Below are 24,398 nucleotides of genomic sequence, written 5' to 3'. Positions count from 1 at the left end.
TTAAAAAACAATGCAAAACACTTCAAAGCAAATACCGAAAATTGCAGATGGAAAAGGTAAGGCCAACACTATCCACCATTAAATAAATCAAACATAAATTTCATCAATTGCAAAATAGCTCATTTTTGCAGGACAATTTCAAACACCTGCATGTGGGTGATTGATTGAAGTGAGAATTCACTAAGTGGCTTTTTGATTTTTCTTGCTGCTACACATGCATGACGATACCTGTATTAATAAATTTCAAACAAACCTGGAGCTTGCTATTCTAAATATTCACCTTAATAGCATGGAAGTTCTGAAACTATCTTCCTTCAATTCTATTCCTTCAATTACACATTTGCGGTCTCATTCCTGGAGAACATTGTGTTAAGCGAAATGTTACAAATTTGGAAATATTGATAAACAGAGTGCCATTCTATTTGTTACATTAAAAAACATTTTTTTTAAAGAGAGCAGAAATTCATGTATATAATATTTGTAAATCAAGAACGACATGTAGTTTGATAGTTTAAACTTTAACGTTTTTAAAAAAAAATCAGCGCCACAGCAGTAGAGTTGCTGCCTTACAGTGCCAGAGACCCGGGTTGGATCTTGACTACAAGTACTGTCTGTACTGAGTTTGTACATTCTCCCTGTGACCACATGGGCTTTCTCCAGGTATTCCGGTTTCCTCAAACATTCCAAAGACGTGTAGGTTTGTAGTTTAATTGGCTTTGGTAAAATTGTAAATTGTCCCTAGTGTGCAAGGGTAGTGTTAGTGTATGGGGTAATCGCTGGTCGGCGCAGACTCGGTGGACCAAAGGGCCTGTTTATGTGCTGGATCTCTACTGTCTAAATATCACTTTTAATCCCATCATTCGCTTTCTGTATTGTTTGTAGCAAATATTCTAGTTGTATTTGCAGACTATATCTACCGGATTCAATCTGAGTGCTTGATGAGATATTTGTTATCATAAAAGCTTGCCAGTATTCTATTGATATCATGCGGAATAATTTTTTATTTAAAAAAAAAACTTTAACTGTTGAGAGAGCAACAAATAAAAACAACTGATAGTCAGGAGTAAATAAAATTGAAATATTAGATTTACAGTTCAGAGATAAAATATTTGCAAATCTTTTCTGATTATAATACAATTTATGCCCAGTAAGTATCAGTCAAAAAAGAGAAGCACCATTCAATTTTAAATAAATTAATTAACAAAGACTTTTTATTAAAGTTTAAATTTCATCATGTGAAAGCATGATGCCAAAATAACAACAATTTGTTTGGAATATCATAGTTCAAACAATATCATAAAAATGGCAGATATTACATCCAACTCAAATACCGACATTTCAAAGAAAACCATCAATAAAATAAGGTGAAGTCAATAGAAATAAAAATATTGAACAAAAATCTGACAATTTTCATGATATGAAGGGCAATCATTAATATTTTTTAATGCAAATGCAATGTTATTTTTAGTCAGTCAGTGACAAAGCAGGACTCGATCAGAACCAACTACACCCAAGGCCTTTCTTTCGTACATTCAACGCCGGTTACCTGGTGGAGACTGTGGCCTATCGTGAATATCAAAGCACAAATTTGTTCATGAGCTGCAAAGCTCCAGCTTGAGAACAAATTATTAATTCTACACTTTAAAATGTTCCGTGCAACAAGTTTCAAAATGCAGACACTGCGAGTTACGGTTTAATATTTGGGTTGATAACAATTAAGATGAAATCAAACAGCTGTGCACATGTATTCAGAAGCCTAACGTACATCAAACAATATCTCTTCGCATATCTGGAGATTTAATAAAACAGCAACTTAAAATTGTGTCGTTCTAACAATATCTTTAACATAAAACATTAAATCCAACTCAATGTGGAAATTTGCATTCTCAGATAAAAAATATTGCTCCTGAATTAAACAGTCATTTGTAGCTTGCCCTAAATCTTTAAATGATATCTTCCACATACCATGTAAGGTCCTCTAATGAGGCATACAAGCAGCAAATATTTCCAAATTGATGAGGCACACTCGCAGTCCAAAGGATAACAGCAGGTTATTTTATGTGACAATCTTTATCTCTGGCTGATGTAATAGGAGGCTATTCCTGGATTAAAACTAATGCTCTTAGAGAATGGCAACATTGCACAAGCAGTGATTATGGTCTCTAATTAACTTGTATGCATCTGAAGGTGCAGGATGTATAACGATCCCATAGTGTATTTTAAGTCAGCAGCACAACCACATGCCAAGCTGAATGATTTGTCACCATAGCAACCAAATGAAACAAAGATGGAGGTCAATTAAAAATGTGTCTCCAGCTGAAAATATATCACAAAGTACATGGCACGTGATTAGCAGCAGACAGACACAAAGTGCTGGAGTAACTCAGCAGGTCAGGCAGCATCCCTGGAGAACATGAAGAGGTGACGTTTTGGGTCAGGATCCTTTCAGCCCTCATTTATTAGCATCAGCATCAGTTAAAAGGCAGAAAGGTTTTGGTTTGTTATTGTCATGTTATACTGAGGTACAGTAAAAAAACGTTGCTTTGCACACTGCCCAAACAGATCAGATAATACCATACATAATTACAATCAAGTCAAACTCAAAAGCAATGGGGAAGATACAGAATGCAGAATATATTTCTCCATGGAAGCGTCACCGAGTCTTAGACCAGTAATTAGAACATATGAGGGTGAAACGAAGCAGGGAGCTGGACACAAAACACTGGAGTAACTCAGCGGGTCAGGCAGTATCTCCGGAGAAAAGGAATAGGTGACGTTTCAGGTCGAGATCTTTCATCAGGGAGCATAGAATCCTTAAGCTTTTCAATCATTTCCCTGCAACTGAACATGTTGACATATTTGACAATGAATACCTAACTTATTCTTCTAATACAATGACAAAACACACAAAACTGCCCATGCTTCACTGATAAATTGCTTGTCTCATTCAATCAAGCCGAAGAGCTCCGTGGCCTGTAATCGATTCAGACATTATCAAAGCTGCACACCTTGTTCGTCAGTATCTGCAGCGGGATAAATCACACCAGATACAAAAGAACTTAGTCTTCAAGCCAAGATAAAAGTGACAAATCTGAATGAACCAATCATTTATTTTCTTTTGATTCAAACCAAGCTTTCTACAGCCTTATTTCAACAAACCTCCAGCACAGCGAACTGTTTGGGATTTATTTATTCATATAAAACATTCACGTTAATATTGCTTCACAGCCAAACCACACATGTTCCATTCAATCGCTGACATACTGGAAATGTTTCATAGATTATTTGTCCTGATATCAAAGCTCATGACATTAATAATCTTTCAAGTTGTAATAACAGTGCCTTATTTCACTGATCCTATTTCAAAAATTCAGCTCGTGCTAAGTTTCCCTAATTGGTAACTATATTTACATTATTTTTAGAATAATGCAAATCAAATAATCTGCAAGGCATCAGCAGTTTAAAGTGCAGTAGAAAAGCTGCTTTTTACACTGTACTGTCAAGACTCAGAGGAAGGACAGGGAATTGAATATCCAATTTGATTGTGCGACAATAAGTGCGGTTAGGCATACAGAGTTATAAAGAGAACATAAATTGCGCAATCTATGACAATAGTGTAGGAGACATAAGAGACTGCAGCTGCTGGAATCTTGAGCAAAACATAAAGTACTGGAGAAACTCAGAGGGTCAGGCAGCATCTGTGGAGGGGATGACTTTAGAGATACAGCGTGGAAACGGGCCCTTCGGACCACCATGTCTGCACCGACCAACAATCATCCCGTACACTAGCACCATCCTACACACTAGTGATAATTTACAATTTTACCAAAGCCAATGAACCTACAAACCTGTACGTCTTTAGAGTGTGGGGGGAAACCGGGGCATCTTTACGAGGATATTACCAGGATTAGAGGGTCTGAGCTGGAGGGAGAGGTTGAGTAGGCTGGGTCTCTATTCCTTGGAATGCAGGAGGATGAGGGGTGATCTTATAGAAGTGAATAAAATCATGAGAGGAATAAATTGGGTAGATGCACAGAATCTCTTGCCCATAGTAGGGGAATTGAGGACCAGAGGACACAAGTTCAAGGCAAAGGAAATATATTTACTAGAAATCTGAGAGGTGACATTTTCCACACAAAGGGTGGTGGGTGTATGGAACAAGCTGCCAGAGGAGGTAGTTGAGGCTGGAACTATCCCAACATTTAAAACAGTTAGACAAGTACATGGATAGGACACGTTTGGAGAGATATGACCAAGCACAGCCAGGTGGGACTAGTTGGCTGGGACATGTTGGCCGGCATGGGCAGATAGGGCCGAAGGGCCTGTTTCCACACTGTATCACTCTATAACACCCAGAGTAAACCTGTGCGGTAACAGGGAGAACATGCAAACTCCGTACAGACAGCGCCCGTAGTCAAGATCGAACCCAGGTCTCTGGCGCTGTAATGCAGCAACTCTACCGCTGCACCACTGTGCTGCCCCAAAATGAACAAACGATATTTTGGGTTGTAACCCTTCTTCAGGCAAATTGTAGGATACGGATGTAAAATGAGGATCAGAAAGTGTAAGTTCGGATACTTCTGATACAAAAAGACAGGCAAGAATATTCCAGGGCATGAGTCAAGGAGATATGAAAATGCAATGTTAATACAATCCAAAACTGATGAAGATTCCAATACCAAGCATTAATGCTTTCCAGCAATATATGAATACAATTCTTCACAGTGAAAATTTGATATTCTCTAAACTTTCTACTGAACTATATTGCCAAATGTTCAGCCTTGGTTCAGATCAGATGGCTAAAATAGACATGACAATTGTCACTACACAGAAAGAGATAGAGCTGGATCAGACAGCACTCACTTGATGTTTTAAGATTCTCAGCACACAAAAGGGCATGCCTGCTTTAAGTATATCTCCCTGCTAAAAAACAACAGGACAAATAACCAGCAAGTAACTGCTCTCTCCTCTCCCCCCCCCCTCCCCCCATCGCCTCCAAATTATGTAATACAATTCGTTATCTGGAGCAGTTAAATAGAACAGAGAAGAGTACAGTGCAGGAATGGGCCCTCGGGTCCACTATACTCCAAAGATAATACCAAGATAAACTAATCTCATCTTCCTGCACGTGATCATTATCCCTCCATCTCCCGCATATCCACGTGCCTGTGTAAAAGCCTCTTAAATGCCATTATTGTATCTGCCTCCAGCACCACCCTTGGCAGTGTTCTGGGCACTCTCCACCCTCTGTGTAAAAAAAAAATCCCTCGCACATCTCCTCTAAACCTATCCCCTCTCGTCTTTGGCATTTCCATGCTGTAAAAATGTTTCAGGCAGTCGACCGTATCCACACACCTCATAATTTTATATACTTCTATCAGGTCTTCACTCAACCTCCGACGCTCCAGAGAAAACAATCCAAGTTTGTCCAATCTCTCCCTGTAACTGACACCCTGTCTGTAATCCAGGCAGAATTATGGTAAACCTCTTCTTCAATGGTAACCTCTCTCACTTCCATCAGGAGGGTCTTCTAACCTCTCTCATTTTGCTAATTATTGAATTACTCCCTGAAGTTGACACATTGTAGGTCTAACTGTGCTTCTCTGGAATAGGTTCAATCCCTCATGATTTTCATGCAAGGTTTGGAATGCAAGAGGGGTTGCCAGTGGCACTCACATCACTCTCTCTCCTGCCTTCGCAATCGTACAACACCAAGGGATCATGTCTAAAGTTTGGAAAAGTTATACAGTGACACTTCTTGATTTGTATGAGCATCAGGGGTTATGGGAACGAAGGCAAGAGAATGTGGTTGAGAGGGAAAGATAGATCAGCCGTGATTGAATGGCGGAGTTGACTTGATGGGCCGATTGGCCTTATTCTGCTCGGAGAAATTATGACAATTCTCTCCATAACTCATTTCAGCAATAATTTCCAACTGGTCAACTGAGAGGTCACCTCAGAGAAAAGTCGAGTCCTTTGCATTAGCAACAGGATCTTGCATGAACACCACCAGGTGTTTGTCCACTGAATATATCACACCATCAACAGAGGATGCCATCTTAGATCAACAGAGGATGCCATCTCTCTGGCTCTTCACACTGTCCTGACTCACCTGGATAGACAGGGCGCGCATGTGAGGATGCTCTTCATAGACTATAGCTCTGCATTCAATACGGCCATCCCCACCAAGCTAACCACCAAACTCCACCAGCTAGGCCTCAGCTCGCTGATATGCGATTGGATCCTGAATTTTCTGACGGAGCGACCGCAGGCAGCGAGACTGGGCCCGCACCTGTCCTCCACTATCACCCTGAGCACCGGCATACCACAGGGCTGTGTACTGAGCCCCATGCTCTACTCCCTCTTCACACACGAGTGTGTTCCTGCATTCGACACCAACACCATCGTCAAGTTTGCAGACAACACAACAGTGATTGGGCTGATCACCAACGGTGATGAAACAAAATACAGAGCGGAGGTGCAGAACCTGGCAGACTGTTGCGCACAAAACAACTTGTCACTAAACACCTCCAAGACCAAGGAGCTGATTATTGATTTCAGGAGGTCACATAATGGAGAATACGCCCCAATCTCCATCTTTAAGTTTCTGGGCACTCACATTTCAGAGGACCTCACATGGTCCACCAACACCACTGCGCTGGTCAAGAAGGCACAGCAACGACTGTTCTTCCTGAGGACATTAAAAAAGACTGGTCTGCCCCAACAGCTGCTGACAACCTTCTACCGCTGCACCACAGAGAGCATATTAACGTATGGCATCTCTGTGTGGTATCTCAGCTGCACGGAGGCGGAGAGGAGAGCTCTTCAGCGTGTCGTCCACAGAGCGCAGAAGATTGTTGGGACATAGCTACCAGCCTTGGAGGGCATCTACCACACACGGTGCCTCAGGAAGGCCGTCAGCATCCATAAATACTCCTCACACCCTTGTAATGGGCTGTTCGAACTACTTCCCTCCGGCAGACGTTACAAGGCCTTCTACGCCCGAACCTCCAGACTCGGGAACAGCTTCATTCCCAGAGCTATAGCGGCTCTGAACCGGCCCTGCTGAGTGCCCCCCACCCCCCATGGACTGTCTCCCTCGGATGGTCACGTCGCACAGACACATCTGCACTTTAGTCTGTTTGAACTGTTCATGTGCAATGACAATAAAAGATATTATTATTATTATTATCCTTACTTGCAATTGCATCATCATTTCTTTGACCATGATTGGATCTGAATACTTCAATATTATGTACTATGGGAGTATTTTCACCAGTGGACTGCAGCAGTTCAAAAAACAAAATGCTGGAGGAACTCAAAGAGCTGGAGTCATTCTGCAGGTCAGGCAGCATTTCTGGAGGACATGGATTAGCAATGTTTTGGGTCGGGACCCTGACTCTAGTGATTCTTGAAAGATCACCTGCTAAAGTCCCTACAATCTCTCCAGCTACTTTCAGACGGATTTTTGCTCAGGATTCCAGTATCTGCAGTTACTTGTGTCCACAGGAGGAACTCAGAGAGCCAGGCAGTATCTGTGAAGGGAATAGACAGACAATGTTTCAGGTCAGGACCTTCCAGACCTGAAGAAGGGTTCCGACCAAAAACGACTCTGTCCATTCCCTCCACAGATGCTGCCTGACCCACTGATTTCGATAAGCACTTCATTTTTTTGCTCAAGATTCCCGCGTCTGTAGTCTCTTGTGCCTAGGGTGTGCAAGGCTGCTGACTGTCACCTTCTCAAGGGTAGTTAGGGATTGTTAATAATGCTGGCCATGACACTAACACCCAGATCCCTCTCCTCAGAAAAATAAGCAAATTACGAGTTTAAAAGCTTTTACTGGCCGAAAGAATGCTTGGCATTCCCGAAATAGTGCACCGGCTAGAGTTAACGATAAGTGAACAGAGGTGATAAGAGGATATCAGAAACAATAAATCCGGCAATCTGGCTATCATTTGCAGAAATATGTGACATCACTTGATGCGTGACAGACCCTGACAACACGGATGATCTCTGTGCCAATAGACATGTTGGGCAATAGAGTTAGAAGTCATTGGCACTAACAGGGGAGGTAACGTTGCGCCTGATGTTACTGAGCAACAGGATACACATGGCTTTCTGTGGTGTGGTACGGCACAAAAGGATGAAGGATAAATCTGAGGAAACACACAGCTAATGGTGCTAGGGCAGGAGAAGTGACGTTGATGTAATAACAAGGAACTGCAGATGCTGGTTTACCAAAGGAAGACCCAAAATGCTTGAGTAACTCAGATTGTCAAGCAGCATCTCTGGATGCTGCTTAACATCATGGATAGGTGATGTTTTTTGGGAACGGACCCTTCTTCAGACTGAATTCTTCAGACCAGAACGTAACTTTACCCGTGTGTCCAATCCACAGCGGTAGATTTGCTACATTATAGCACCAGAGATCCGGGTTGGATCCTGACTAGTACTGACTATGGTTGCTGCCTGTATGGAGTTTGTACCTTCTCCCTGTGACTGCATGAGTTTTCTCTGGGTGCGCCGGTTTCATCCCACACTCCAAAGACATGATGATTTGTAGATCAATTGGCTTCGGCTCACATTCCAAAATGCTAGTGTACAGGGATCGTTGGTGGGCATGGGCTCGGTGGGCCGAAGGGCCTGTTTCCGTGCTGTATCTCTAAACTAAAGTAAAGGGCACCAAATGTGGGACCATGTGGTAAAGTGGAGTTAAGTGGCGAAGGTGGAAGCAACTAAAGGGCCTCATAAAACTTAAGCTTGTCAAGGCAACATTGGTCAATAAGCTCAGATGATGTGGAGCTTCCGCATGCTAACAGACTTCAATTGGGGTAGCTTGAACCCATCCAAACAGAGGAAGGGAAATATATAGACACAGGGAACTGCAGATGCTGGTTTACAAAAAAAAAGTGCACAGAGTGCTGGAGTAACTCAGCCGGTCAGGCAGCATCTTTTGAGAACATGAACAGATGACATTGTGGGTCGAAACGGCACCTATTCATATTCTCCAGAGATGCTGCCTGACCCACTGAGTAATTCCAGCACCTTGTGTCTTTTAATGGGAAATATATACATACACTTGGTTACAAATTTGCAGCCTCATTTTTGAAGAACTAATAATACACTTTGGGAAAATATGAATACTTGGATAAATCCATGACATTTGCTAACTTAATAAAACAGAGCTTTACGTGTTTGTTAAAGCATGCAAGGATTAGCTGAAACTTGCCACTTTGACTCAGCAGGCCTTTACAAGGTATTGCTAAGACCAAGTATTTAGTTCAGGGTTCAATGACTCACTTCTCCAGAAATAACAGCAGAAACAGAGGCCTTGTGATATTATGCCAACTTGTGAAGAATCTAAAAAACAATCATTTGACTGTACTGTAATTATTTATACATTACTGAAATTACAAACCACAAGTATCTCACTGGTAACGCAGCACAAAAGGATGTCATAAAGTTGAGTAAAACACGATGTCAACTTTATAGAGACACAAAACAAGACGCAGGGAGCTGGAGTAACTATGCGGGTCAAAGCTCGGTGCTGGGACCGCAGCTATTTACAATATACATTAATGATTTAGATGAAGGGATTAAAAGTAATATTAGCAAATTTACAGATGACACAAAGCTAGGTGGCAGTGTGAACTGTGAGGAGGATGCTATGAGGATGCAGGGTGACTTGGCAGGTTGGGCGAGTGGGCAGATGCATGGCAGATAAATGTGACGTTATCCAATTTGATGGCAAGAACAGGAAGGCAATTTATTATCTGAATTGTGTCAAGTTAGGAAAAGGAGAAGTACAAAGAGATCTGGGTGTCCTTGTACACCTGTCACTGAAAGTAAGCATGCAGGTACAACAGGCAGGGATGAAAGCTAATAGCATGTTGGCCTTCATAGCAAGAGGAGCTGAGTATTAGAACAAAGAGGTCCTTCTGCAGTTGTACATGGCCCTGGTGAGACCACACCTGGAGTATTGTGTGCAGGTTTGTTCTCCAAACTTGAGGAAGGACATTCTTGCTATTGAGGAAGTGCAGCGTAGGTTCACAAGGTTAATTCCCGGGATGGCAAGACTGCCATATGTTGAAAGAATGGAGCGACTGGGCTTGTATACACTGGAATTTAGAAGGGTGAGAGGGGGTCTTATTGAAACATATAAGATTATTAAGGGATTGGACACGCTAGAGGCAGGAAATGTGTTCCTGACATTGGGGGAGTCCAGAACCAGGGGCCAAAATTTAAGAATAAAGGGTCGGCCATTTAGAACAGAGATGAGGAAAAACTATTTCATCCAGAGGTCTACTCCTGCACCTATTGTCTATTGTCTAAAAGACATTTGGACAGGTGCCTGGCAAGGAAGCTTATAGGGATATGGGCCAAACATGGGCAGGTGGCATGGGCAAGCTGAAGTGCAGGGCCGGTCTGTGCTGTTAGCTGAGAAACTCGTCAAGTTGTCAACTTGGTGAAGGGGAAGTCACAGCTGGCGAAAAGGAGAAATTTTCAAAGGACTCATAAGAACAAATTTACTTCCCGAACAGATGTGGAACTGCAGAAACCGGGAGAACTGAATGGAATCTTTATGGGAAACAGGCTGGAAGGTAGTGTAATCACTGTGGTAGTCTGTGAGCTTGTAACAGATGTTAGTCGCTAGCATATTCCCTGAGATGGCAATGGAAAGGGAAGGAAAGATGGATCATGTGAAAGTGAGAGCCAGAGGAAAATTAGCAGCAAACACAATACAGCCCCAGATTGGTTCCAGAGCCATGCCGTATTATCCATCAACCGAGATACCGGCCCACAAAGTTGGCCGCGGAAGTCGGCTAATGGATACAGATCTGCCAGCTCCGGCCGGACCACAGGCGGCATATTCGACCCACCGATCGGCGCAGACGTCCTGATAAGGTTGAGACCAGCCGCCTCACCCGCTCTAGGCACCACATTTTCGAGGGGGGGGGGGAAGACTTTGGGGGGGGGGGGGGGGGGGGGGGGGATTGTACAAGAGTGGGAAGCAATACCAGTGCAGTCACCATTGTTCCAAAGAAAGAGATGAGGAAGGGGAGCTTGGTTAGGATAAACAATGGACTGTTCCAGGTATCCAACAAAGGAGTAACAACACCTGAACATGCACAGGCTTCGACAGCTGGCCAGCTCTGATCACAGAGATCATGATGAACCTGTAACTTTAACGCAGTTTTCTCCCTCCACAGATGCTGCCAGACCTCCTGGGTGCTTCTCTTTATTTCAAATTTGCAGCACAGCATTTCTAATCCATGTTTTTTTGCCCTCCCCTTTACATCTCCCCTCAGACTGATCATCTGCTATCAACATGCTCACTAACCAGTACTCAGCTCTGAACACAAATGGAAAGAACAAACTCTGTACAGACAGCACTTGTTGTCAGGATCGATCCGGGGTCTCATGTGCTGTAAGGCAGCAGCTCTACCGCTGCACCACCGTGCCAGCCCTGGGCAACGGAAAGTTCTTCTTTCAATCATCAATGCCAACTCCCTTATCTAGTGACTCTGACCTCTGGCTCTTGACTCTCCAGGTTAGTGAGACATAATCTCTCTAACTATTGTCACGTTTTAGAAAAAATGGAGACACAAGGAACTACGGATGATGGTTTGCAACAGGTCAGGCAACATCGCTGGAGGAAGACACAAAATGCTGGAGTAACTCAACAGTGGTGGTGGGCTTGGTCTCAGACAACGATGAGAAGGCTTACCGGGAGGAGGTGGCTGATCTGGCACTCTGGTGTCAGGACAACAGCCTCCTCTTGAACATCAAAAAAACTAAGGAGCTGATCGTGGACTTTAGGAGGGCACATCATCCAAGAACGTACACACCATTGAGGATAAATGGGGATACTGTGGATAGGATGAGCTGTTTTAAATATCTGGGAGTCCACATCTCTGAGGATATGACATGGACATCACACGCCGCAGCACTTGTGAGTAAGGCAAGGCAGTGCCTTTACCACCTCAGGCAATTGAGGAAATGTCTCAGAGGATCCTCCAGTGCTTCTACTCAGCGGCTGTGGAAAGCATCTTGTCCGGAAATATTACCATCTGGTTTGGGAATTGCTCTGTCCAGCGCAAGAAGGCTCTGCAGGGAGTAGTGCGTTCGGCCGAACGCACTATGGGAACTTCACTCGCCCCCCTGCAGGAACTATACATCAGGAGGTGCAACTCCAGAGCTAATAAAATCATGGGAGACCCCTTCCACCCCTGCAACGGACTGTTCCAGCTGCTACGGTCAGGCAAACGCCTCCGTTGCCATGCTGTGAGAACGGAGAGAAGGGGTTTCTTCCCAGATGCCATTAGGACTGTAACCTCCTATCTCACCAGGAACTAACTTTTACTGTACCACTCTACTGCTTTTTTTTTTAAAGTGCTGTTTTTTTCCCTTTTTCCTTCCGCCCACAATATTTAATATGTAAAATAATATGTGATTCTGTTCCATTCTGTTTGTAGTTTGTTTGGTTGTTTGTTTGTTTGTATTTTTGCACAAAGTCCGCGAGCATTGCCACTTTTCATTTCACTGCACATCTCATATGTGTATGTGACGAATAAACTTGACTTGACAGGTCAGGCAGCATCTCTGGAGAACATGGATAGGTGACGTTTCATCAGACGTGGATGAGTGATGTTTTGTCCATAACAATTCAGTTTCAAACAGATTAGTTCTTATTCTTCTCAGATTAGGGTGGCAGGAGGCTTGGTCGCCCAACGCAATATTCCACCACTCACCCATAGCCTCCAACTCCACAGACGCAGCTCATTTCCCATCATCCCTAGCACTCTCTCCCCCTCCTCTTAACCCTCCCTCTTCTTTCCCCTCTCCTCCTCCCCTCCCCAATCCCTCCTTTACCTCTCTCTCCCTCTCCTTTCCCCTACCCTCAGTCACCCCCCCCCCCCCTCCACTCTCCCTCTCCAGGATCTCGAGGTTGCTGCTCCTCTCCCTTCTTGCGTTCCCCGGAGGGGCATCAGCCGTCGGCGCGGATCCTCGGCTCGGCCAGGAAGCACCAGCAGCTACGACTGTGCGGCGTGTGGGCGGGATGGGGGGGGGGTGGAGAGCTCGAAAAGACGGGGGGAGAGCCATGGGGGAGAGGGGGGGTATCACAGGGGACGTGGGCAGGAGCCAGCGAGGGGGACCAGTGGGGAAGGGGCTGTAGCTGCAGGGCGTTGCGATGGCGGTGGGTTTGGGACTCACAGCGGGTGATGGACGCTCTCCTCAGCCAGGATTAGACTCTCTGCTTTCCATTTGGCGACATCTCCGGCTCCACACCGGTCCGCATACGGTCCCTCCGAAAATTGTGTCCGGTTGGTGACCTCCGCCGGCCACCCACAGCCTCTCTCAGTTCCAGTAAAGACGCGATGGCACAGGAAGGGGCGGACCGTCCCGTGGAGTGACAGAAGAAACCAATCCGAGCTGAGCTGACTGGCAGGAGAGGAGATCGATCTGCCCATGCGCGGTTTTTAAGATTTTTAAACTTCACTAACATTTCCAATATACCACCGATCGGAACAAAACTTATTGCACTTGCAGCACAGGAGAACGGTGAGTGGGCTGTCGAAAAACCGTAGCGCTATCACGCATTGTTTTTACGCAAATAGAAAAACGCACAAACCAAAAGAGCACAAGATCAGAGTTTTAGTTATGTAATAGATATGTGAATTGTTAATGCAGTGAAATTATTTTCCTTACAAACAGTCCGGTAGAGTATCACCGAAACCTCGATCAGGAAATGTACAGGAATAATCTACTGAGCTGCATGCAAGAGTCGCCATGTTTTGGCATCATGTTCAAAATCCGCGCTCTAGTTCCTATGAGCGATGCCTGTACCAGGTTAGTCCCAGGCCGTTGTCTCCAGCTGTGTCCTTCCTGTGTCCTTCCCCACGTCCCTCTCCTCGCCCATCCTTTGTTCCCCGGGAAGGCTCTCACAGCTGACCACGAAGGTGCAGTAGCCAGACCCCGGTTCCCTCTCCTCTCCTACCGGCCTTGCTCCTTGCCGGTCATCTCTGGCTCTACCCTCCCAGTCTCTGTTCTCCAGCAGACGAACAGGGTGCCGGCTCGGTGACTTCCTCCTGCAGGCCGCGATCCACTGGACCTTCAGTGCGACCACGGGGACTGGCCCACCCTGAAGCCGAGGAGCTCGGGTTCGGCCATGGCACCGTCTTGACAGCCTCCCCCACCTGAATTATTATCCCATAGCCGGGAAAGGTGATATCCACATGGTATGTTTGATGGCGGTGTTGGGCAGAGCTTCAACCAGCTTGTCACTTGGATAAGATGTTGAGCAAAGATTCAGAAATGGGAATATCAGAAATGGAATGCAGAAAATTATTGTGTTTGAAAGGCAAAGCAAGCAAAGGTGAGAAATTACACCAAAAATGAATTTACTTGTGCTTAACGCCGTACACCTATGAGTGTTCAAGAGATGCATGATATTGTAGCTACTACAGAAACATGGTTTAAAGCAGCAGGACTGGCTGCTCAAATGTCTTGATTAGTGAGCTACCAGGCAAGATACATGAACAACAAGATTCTCAGTTAGTAACACATGCCTCTCTGTGTTATGTAATGCTGACCCATTTAGCACCAACTCCATTAATCCAGGAAATTTACCCTGAATGCCAAACAAAGTACCCGTTTCAATGAAAGAATGAGAAATAATAGATGGTATAAGCTGAGCAAAAGAGGAAGTATGAAGAGATTTAACTTTTTTGAAAACAGGTAAATTGCCATGCCTAGAAATAATATATTCAACGGCTTTAAAAGCAGACTGGCCAAAAACAAATGCAATCCAAAGGAAAGAGGCAAACTGATTCACAAATTGCCTCAGTGCAGGTAATGTAAATGTTATGGATCCTATATGTGTTGAGACTGGAATACTATTACAAAGAGGGGTCCCCAGGATGTAAAAAAAATAAATTATAAATGATCAAGACACAAATGTAGGAGCAATGATTAAAAGAGTTCATGAATTATACAAAAAATTGGTCAGATGGTCGAAAATGAAGAGGAAAGCTTTTGGTTGCTGGATGGAATAACAAATAAAATTTATTCCAAAGAAGTAAGTTGTAATGCATTTTGGAGAGGTGCAATAATGTTAAGGAATATTCAATGAAGGAGAGATTAGTTTAGTTTAGATTTGATACAATACGAAAACAGGCCCTTCAGCACCACCGTCTGCAACGGCCAGTGATCCCCGTACACTATCCTACACACTAGAGACAATTTACAATCTTTATCGGAAGCCAATTACTCTACAAACCTGTACGTCTTTGGAATGTGGGAGGAAACTGGAGCACGGAGGGAAAACCCACGCGGTCACAGGGAGAACGTACAAGCTCCGTACAGACAGCACCTGTAGTGACAGGTTAACCCGGCTCTCTGGAGCTGTAAAGCAGCAAATCTACCGCTGCGCCACCATGCAGATGTTGAGAAGTGTGGTGCATCGGAGGGATCTTGGACTGCATTCAACAAATACCTCAGTGTAGCGGGACAGATCAATAGAGTGGTTGCAAAAGGCTTGATAGAGTACTCCCCTTTATCGGCAAGGCAAAGAATACAAGAGCATGTAGACGGTGCTAGCACAATGCAGGTTAGCCCACAGCTTGCGTACTGTATACACCTCCAATCACCACAGTATGGGAAACGTGGGAATACACTGAAAGGAGCGCAGAGCATGCAGAAGATGAGTAAAGGACACAAAAGAAACATGATAGTATAGCAAAGTTTCAATATAGTTCAGACAAAAAACAGAAATTAAAGATTTAAAAGGAGAAGAGTCCCGACCCAAAACGTCACCCATCATTTTTCTCCAGAGATGCTGCCTGACTCGCTGATTTACTATCTTCGGTATAAACCAACATCTGCAGTTTTTTTGTACACATGTAAAAGACAAACCAGGTTCATAACTCTATTTGCAGAATCCTCAATCCAAGATTTGCCCGAAACGTTCCTGCAAACTCTCAGCATACGAGATTTCTACGATAATTAATTGTGAGAATATAAATGTATTTTCAATTTCTAAAACACTGTCTATTCCTAGAAAGTAAACTCAAAATTAAAAGATACTGCTCTTGGGCAACCAATAAACTATATTCTACAACACCATGAATAATTCAGTGCAACTTATACCACGCTAAGAATAGCGATCCTCTTTCCATTGCCAAGCTATTATTTAATGACAAAACATTTCGAAACAATGCAATTGATGAAATGCTGTTCAGTCACTGATGACTACAATAACTTCCATTTACATTGTACTTTTAACTTCCTTTAAGCATTTCAGTTCTTCTAGTACTTTTAGTGTTTTATAACCCTTCACCTGGCGGTAGAAGATTGGTGCCAAGCCACATTTAGAGGATAGTCAGTCAAATGACCAAAGCTTAGTCAGGGATATAATTTAAGTCATTTAAAATGGAGGATAAGCAGGCGGTAAGAATAAGATAGATACAAAAAGCTGGAGTAACTCAGCGGGACAGACAGCATCTCTGGAGAGAAGGAATAGGTGACGTTTTGGGTCGAGACCCTTCTTCAGACCGGTTAGGGAGAAAGGAAACGAGAAATATAGACGGTGATGTGGAGAGATAAAGAACAATTAATGAAAGATATGCAAAAAAGTAATGATGATAAAGGAAACATGCCATTGTAAAGCTATTTGTAGGCTGAAAGTAAGAAACTAGTGCGACTTGGGTGGGCGAGAGATAGTGAGAGAGGGAATGCCGGGGCTACCTGAAGTGAGAGAAATCAATATTCATACCACTGGGCTGTAAGCTGCCCAAGTGAAATATGAGATGCTGTACCTCCAATTTGCATTTATCCCCACTCTGACAATGGAGGAGACCGAGGACAGAAAGGTCAGTGTAGGAATGGGGAGGAGAATTAAAGTGTAAAGCAACCAGGAGATCAGAAGGTGAATTAAAGTGTTAATTAAAGTAAAATTAAAGACGAAGATGTTGGAAAAAAATTTCAGAGATTCAAGCAAAGGTACTATGTTTAAATGTTTAAATTCAGGAATAATCAGGATGCCAGAAATAGAAGAGCATGTACAGTCTTCAAAAGGGCTAGTGGGCTGGAGAAGATTGGTGTGCTTAGGAGGGGCGAGGCAATGAAAGATGTAGAAACAAGATGATAATTTTTTTAATCAATTCCTAGCCAGTATAGATACACCAGTGGATACAGAGGGAAGAGATAAATGGCATCTTGTAGTGCGTCATCTTTAATCAGGCTTTATCTTGCAATAAATGTTATACCCTTTATCCGTACACTGTGGATGGATGGCTTGATTGTAATCACGTATATCTTTTCATTGAGTGGATAACAAGCAACAGCAGCTTTTCACTGTACCTCGGTACATGTGACAATAATAAACTAAACTAGTCAGATGGACCTGACAAATACAGGTTTGGCCAAGTCAGAGGAATTTGAAATGGGGATATATTTCTTGAACAAGAGCCAGTTAAAATCAGCAAGCTCGGGGATTTTTAGTTTTTAGAGATACAAAATGGAAACTGGACCTTCAGCCCACCGAGTCCACGCCAACCAGTGATCACCACACACTACCACTATCCTACACAGTAGGGACACTTTACAATTTTTACTGAAGCCATTTAACCTACAAACCTGTACGTCTTTAGAGTGTGGAGGGAAACCGGAGCACCCAGGGAAAGCCCACTTGGTCACGGCGAAAACGTACAAACTGTACAGACAGCACCCGTAGTCAGGGTTAACGTGGCTTTCTGGCGCTATGAGGCAGCAACTCTACTGCTGTGCCACTGTGCCACCCCCTGGAGAAGCTATATCTGAAAAGGCCTCTGAAAGTTTTAAACAGCACACAAAGCCAGTCCAGCTGTCAAATTCGTTTTTAAGTGGTATCAAGAGACATTAAACAATTTAAATTCTTAAAAATAACGCAAAGTGCTGGAGTAACTCAGCAGGTTGGGCAGCATCTCTGGAGGACATGGATAGGTTATTTTTCGGGGGTCGGGACCCTTCTTCAGACTCTTGAGTAAAACATAGTGTGCTGGTCTACAGTCTGAAGAAGGGTCCCAACCTGAAATATCATCTGTCCATTTCCCTCCACAAATGCTGCCTGACCAGCTGAGTTCCACCAGCACTGTGTGTTTTTTAAGTAAACGAGCATCTGCAGTTCCTTGTGCCTCAATTAAAATTCTTAACTTTATAAAAATAACAATCCGATTGAAGTACAAACATAAAATAACATAGCATCACACAACACAGCTGGTAGAAGCTCTGCCTCAGACCTCCAGCTTTGCAACCATGATAAAGATGCTTTCCTGCTACATCATTTTGTAATATCAGTAGGAAATTCTGATACACATCCATCAGCCCCATTGAAATTTGATGAAAATATAATTCTAATTTCGCAATTAGCAACATTAGGTTCTGACAGTTGAAAACTCACTCGTCAACTGCACTGATACTCCTGCCGAAAAGGTAAACAAGTCATTTTATCGATTTAGTGAAAAGATGCTGGAAAAATCGAAGGTAGATAAATTGCTAGAGAAACTCAGCGGGTGAGGCAGCATCTATGGAGCGAAGGAATAGGTGACATTTCGGGTCGAGACCCTTCTTCGGACTGATGTGGAGGGGGGGGGGGGGGGGGGGGGGGGGGGGGGGGGGGGGGGGGGGGGGGGGGGCGGGAAGAAGAAAAGAAGAGGCGGAGACAGTGGGCTTGTGGGAGAGCTGGGAAGGGGAGGGGAAGGAGGGAGGGAGAAAGCAAGGACTACCTAAAATTGGAGAAGTCAATGTTCATACCGTTGATGTGTAAACTGCCCAAGCGAAATATGAGGTGTGCTCCTCCAATTTGCCGTGGGGCTCACTCTGGCCATGGAGGAGGCCCAGGACAGAAAGGTCAGATTCGTAATGGGAGTGGGAGTTGAAGTGCTGGGCCACCGGGAGATCAGGTTGGTTAGTGTGAACCGAGCGGAGGTGTTGGGCGTAGCGATCGCCATGCCTACGCTTGGTCTCACCGATGTAGGGCAGCTGACATCTAGAGCAGCAGATGCAATAGATGAGGTTGGAGGAGATGCAGGTGAACCTCTGCCTCGCCTGAAAAGACTGCTTGGGTCCTTGGGGGGGGGGGGGGGGGGGGGGGGGGGGGGGGGGGGGGGGTAAAGCGATAAGTGTAGCATTTCTTGCTGTTGCAAGGGAAAGTACCAGGGGATGGAGTGGTTTACTTTTGTTGATATGTTGGAGATGGTCACTGCTGGAGGATCTCAGCAGATCAAGCTGACTCTGAAGAGACAAAGGAATAGTCAACATTTCAGGTCAAAACCATGCATCAAGACAATGCAAGAGCAGAGGTAGCCAGTATATAGAGATGAAAGGGAGGGATGGGGCAGGGGGTTGCAGACACTTGGTGGAGCCAGGTCAGGAATAAGATGACCATCAGTCCTGATGCAGTCTTAACGCCATTTCTTGGCCTCCACAGATGCTGCCTGACTGTAGCTTGTTTTTGCTCCACGCTAACTAATAGGGTCAATGCTCATTAGGACGAGCCAACTAGTCCAACCATATCCAGTTGTGAAGGGTGGTGCACAATTTAAAGGCAAAATACTACAGTGTCCTCAAAATCATCCCCATTATAAACAGTGGCAGCATGTCATGGTCCAGATAGTGCATTCTGTAAATGAATACAGAGAGTGAGAGTGGGTGTTGGAAAGGAGGCTGCTGATGGTATCAAACCTCTTCAATGTTGTTGGACCTACAGTCAAGGTAAAGTTAAAAGCATTTTCTTGACGTGCTGTAGATGCCGTGGAAAGGCTTGGGGTTTCAGAACCAAGTTAATTATCTCACAATGTGGCACAGGAGTGCACTGGTAGACTGCCTCGTCATAGCATCAGAGATCCGAGTTTGATCCTGACCCCAGGTGCTGTATGTGTGAGGAGTTTGCATTTTCTCCCTTTGACCATGTGGGTTTCCTCTGGGTGCTCTAGTTTCTTCCCACGTACAAAAGACGTGCGGATTTGTAGGTGAATTGGCCCACTGTAAAATTGCCCCCTAGTGTGTGGGGAGTGGATACGAAATTGGCGTGACATCGAACTAGTGTGAACGGGTGTTCGATGATCAGCGTGAACTTAGAGGACCAAAGGTCCTGTTTCCATGCTGTATCTTTCAATCAATCCCCAGCTTCTTGTTTCCTTGCTATTTTGTAGTTGATCCAGTCGAGTCCGTGGTCATGGTTATCTCCGGAATGTTGACAGTGAGGGAAGCCTGCCAATGTATACCAAGTGTTCACAGTATTGTTGGAGATGGTCTATGTATTGGTTTATTATTGTCACAGGTAACATCTGGGGCAATGACGTTACATGTGACAACAATAAACCAAAGCCAATACTTGTCACCTCCCGAACACTCCATGGACTGCTTAATTTTCTGTGAAGGTGTAAAAAGAATTGAAAGTATTAGTGAATATCCCTGAACTGAGGGAAGATACAGCTATGGATGGGTGGGCCTAGGACAACTGACGACCTGAGGACCTCTTGTGTATGAATAACTTAGTGTTCATTTTTTAAATTCATTGTATTCTACTTAATACCAAGTTTCAAACCCAATGATCCTTTACCACCAACACACATCTCTTTGCTTTATTTAGTTCCAACACAAAAATAAAACGTGCTTTGTACATGCAAAACAAGTCTATTTTCCAGTGTGCATACAAGATGTATAAATGATACCCACAGATACAAACTACTGAATGGTCTCAGTCCCAGTGTCAGTACTTCTGTGGGAACAAAAGCATTGCAATTTGTTAAATACAAGTTGGTTGCTACGGACTGCAGCACAAACTAAGCAGAGCAGCACAACATTTGAAATATATTTGTCTCCGAACAACAAGAACTTCTGGTGTATTAATAAATCATTCATTTGTACCTTCTGTTCTACTACTCTGTTAAAATAAACTCTACCGAGTTTCAAGTTTATTTTGTTTCATGAAGAAGAAAAATAATAGGTTCGCTGTTTGCTTTGAGAATGATTACATGGAAGCCTCGTGGCTATTTAGTTTTGTCCAAATCAAGTTGTTGACACATCCACGATTAATCAATGTATGTACTATTGGCCTAATGATTGAACCACATGCGCCCTGGAGGCACACATCTCAATCACTGTGAGCCACAATCTTATGGGCCTGTCCCACTTAGGCGACTACAGGAGACTGCGTTTGCCACATATTTGCAGGTAGTTGCTGTGGAGTCGCCTTCATGGTCATGAGTAGTTCCCGCATTTCCACATGTTGAAAAATTAGCGGCGACCAGAATTTTGACACCATGGAGAGCAGCGAGAATTCTTGTGCCGTAGGTGCAGTGGTAGTGGGTCGCAAAGATGTCGTAGGTTGTCGCCATTGCTGACCGGTGAATTTCATTGGCTCATTCGGAAAAGAAACCAAGGATAACCGACCGGTAATGTTAAAGCCCTGTCCCACAGTATGAGTTAATTCAAGAGTTCTCCCCGAGTTTGACCTGATTCGAACACGGAGATTTACGGTAATGGCCGCTCGTAAGTACTCGGGGATCTCATGAACATTTTACAACATGTTGAAAAATCTTCACGAGTCTTCCCGAGCTTACCTGCCGTTAGTGAGTCTTCCCAAGTACCTGCCGTTAGCGTTACGAGCCACTAAGAGACTCCCCCGAGCTCCGACGTACGCGCTACGTTCATTCTACATGCTTACGAGTTTGATTTTCTTTTTAAACTCGGGAGTGCTCTGTGAATGAACTCGTACAGTGGGACAGGGCCATTAATGTCCGCCGAGCTTCACAGCAGTGCATCTCTGGCATCTTAAAAGTTGTCTCCACTCCTTCTCCCCTCCCTGTCTCCATGTTCTTCCCCCTTCTTTTAAAGAACTTAAGTGAAGTGACCCTTGCCGTACACTGTGCTTTCACCATCTTAATTACAGAGCCAACCTGTTGGTTCATCGTGGTATGTGTCTGTATCACATTGACTTTTCACCGTGTGAATTTCACTCAGACAGTGCTCCCCCCACTTGCTGTCCCCTGCCTGCATAACTGGCCGGTGAAGGAAGCAATGTGTATATGTGTGTGTGTGTGTGCCGTTCCAGTCACCAGTTTTTCAGCGACCTGCTATGACTGGACAATCGCCTGAAAAATTGCCTGTGGGACAGGCCCATTAGGCAGACTTGCACATTGCTAAATATCATCAAAGGGATTAACAGGAGGCACTGCCTCAAAAAGGCAGCCAGCATCATAAGGACCCACACCACCCTGGCCACACTCTATTTCACCCCTGCCATCGGGAAGAAGGTACAGGGGTCTGAAAATTGTAAACTCCAGGTTCAATAACAGCTTCTTCCCAACAACAATCAAGCTCTTAAACACTGCAAACACTAACTAAAATTAAACTACAAATTGTCATGGTTGCACAGAGAATTTAGAGCCTTGTGCAATAATATTGATAATTTTTAATTTGTTGATTTTTTTTTCATTATGTTATCTATGAGTACTGTGTTTACAGACCTGTTATGCTGCTGCGTCATGGAGTGATACAGCATGGAAAAAAAGCCCTTCGGCCAACGTCCACACCAGCCAACGTGCCCCATCTACACTAGTCCCACCTGCCTGTGTTTGGCCCATATCTCACTAAACCCGTCCCAAGTCACGCGGGTTTGACAGTTCATTGGCCTCTGTAAATTGCCCCTAGTGTGTAGGGTGTGGACGGGAAAGTGGGATAACAGAACTGGTGTGAATGGATGATCGATGGTGGGCATTGACTCAGTGGGCTGAAGGGCTTGTTTCCGTGCTGTATCGTTGAACTCCATATTCACAAGAAGGAAATTTCTGCTCAATTAACAATGGGTGTCAAGCAGTGATACAAATCAATAGAGGTGGTGAGGTAAGACCAAGTGTTGCCGTCAACACTGCAACATGACACTTTTTAGATAATGTAGCTAGACTGCAGGAGAGTAGAAAAGGAGCAAGCAAAAACAGAACAAGAGGAAGAGAATCCGCAACAAGAGATTAACTGGCTACAATACAAAAAATAAAATCCATCGAGGCACGTCCCAACCAAATAGATGAGGAGGATGGTGCACGCAAGCACTATTATACATCAACATAGCTTCCCAATCATCTGCAGCCAACGTTAAGTTTAGGGTTATTATTTTGACGTGCACCAAGATACAGTGGAGGGCTTTTTGCCTGTTATTCAGTCAGATAATGCGATACATAAATACAATCAAACCAAACTCAAGTACAGGTAGAGCAACGGGTAAGATACAGTGCAGAATACAGTTCTCAGCATTGTAGCGCATCCGTTCCAGAGACAAAGTCCAATGTTCACAATGGGGTAGATGTGAATCGGACAATACCCTAGCTTATGGAAGTATCATGATAACAGAGGGGAAGAAGTTTTTCCCGAGTCTGGTGGTGTGCGCTTTCAAGCTCTGTATCTTCTGCCTGATAAGAATAGGAAAAGGGAATGACCGGCTTGGGACAAGTCTTATGTTGACCTTGTCCACGTATCTTTCTTTTCCTTTGTTTCGATTCAACTTTCCGAGTAAACTGCACAACTTTCAAACCTAATGTAAAATCCAATCATGTTATGGTCACACTTTCCTAAAGGACTCTTTGCAACAAAATTATACTCTCTCATTGCACAATGGTACATCTAAAACATAGTGTTTTAGAAAACCATTTTTCATACATTCCATAAATTCAACCTTCTTCACACTTACAGCTAATCTGATTTATCCAGATCAAAGTTCCTCATTGGGGGATGGGAGTGCAGATATTCCACTGGGCGGCCTCGGTTAAAGTGCCTTTAGTTACTTGATACAAATTTAGAATATTCAAATTCTGCTCTGAATTCAGTGGAAGGCAAAGAATAAGCTCAGTTAAAACATCATCTGAGCCTCCCATCTCCCGGTTGCTAAACACTTCCAACACAACACTTCCACACACTTTAACTCCCATTCCCATACTGACCTTTCTGTCCTCGGCCTCTTCCACTCAGAGTGAGGCCAAAGACAAATTGGAGGAACAGCACCTAACATTTCACTTGGGCAGCTTACAACCCAGCGGTATGAATTTTGTAATCAAACTTCAAGTAACCCTTGTGTTCAAGAAGGAACTGCAGATGCTGGAAAATCAAAGGTACACAAAAAAGCTGGAGAAACTCAGCGGGTGCAGCAGCATCTATGGAGCGAAGGAAATAGGCAACGTTTCGGGCCGAAACCCTTCTTCAGACTGTAACCCTTGCCTTCTCTCTCTCTCTCCGTCCCTTCCCCACCCTAGTTTTACAACTAGTTTCACTGTCTTCCTGATTAATTTTTATTTTAGCTTGCGTGCATTGTTGTCACCTTCCCCTCAGAACAATAATGAACCATTGTACCTTTCCTCATCAT

At 44.0% G+C, this 24,398-nt stretch overlaps 1 protein-coding gene across 7 annotated transcripts in view; it reads right to left on the bottom strand.

Annotated features, from left to right (window-relative positions):
- eps8a (epidermal growth factor receptor pathway substrate 8a) overlaps nucleotides 1-24,398 on the bottom strand; it is a 145,968-nt gene that overhangs the window by 107,079 nt on the left and 14,491 nt on the right. The window contains exon 2 of one of the 7 annotated variants that reach the window (XM_055652915.1): nucleotides 20,720-20,762. The exons of the other annotated variants lie outside the window; for them this stretch is intronic. The gene's annotated coding sequence lies outside the window, so the exon portion shown is untranslated. The remainder of the gene's footprint in view (nucleotides 1-20,719; nucleotides 20,763-24,398) is intronic. 7 annotated transcript variants of the gene reach the window in all.

The sequence above is a fragment of the Leucoraja erinacea genome, chromosome 22 (genome assembly GCF_028641065.1).
Source record: "Leucoraja erinacea ecotype New England chromosome 22, Leri_hhj_1, whole genome shotgun sequence".
Taxonomy (NCBI): domain Eukaryota; kingdom Metazoa; phylum Chordata; class Chondrichthyes; order Rajiformes; family Rajidae; genus Leucoraja; species Leucoraja erinaceus.
This window is presented reverse-complemented; position numbering and strand designations above follow the sequence as displayed.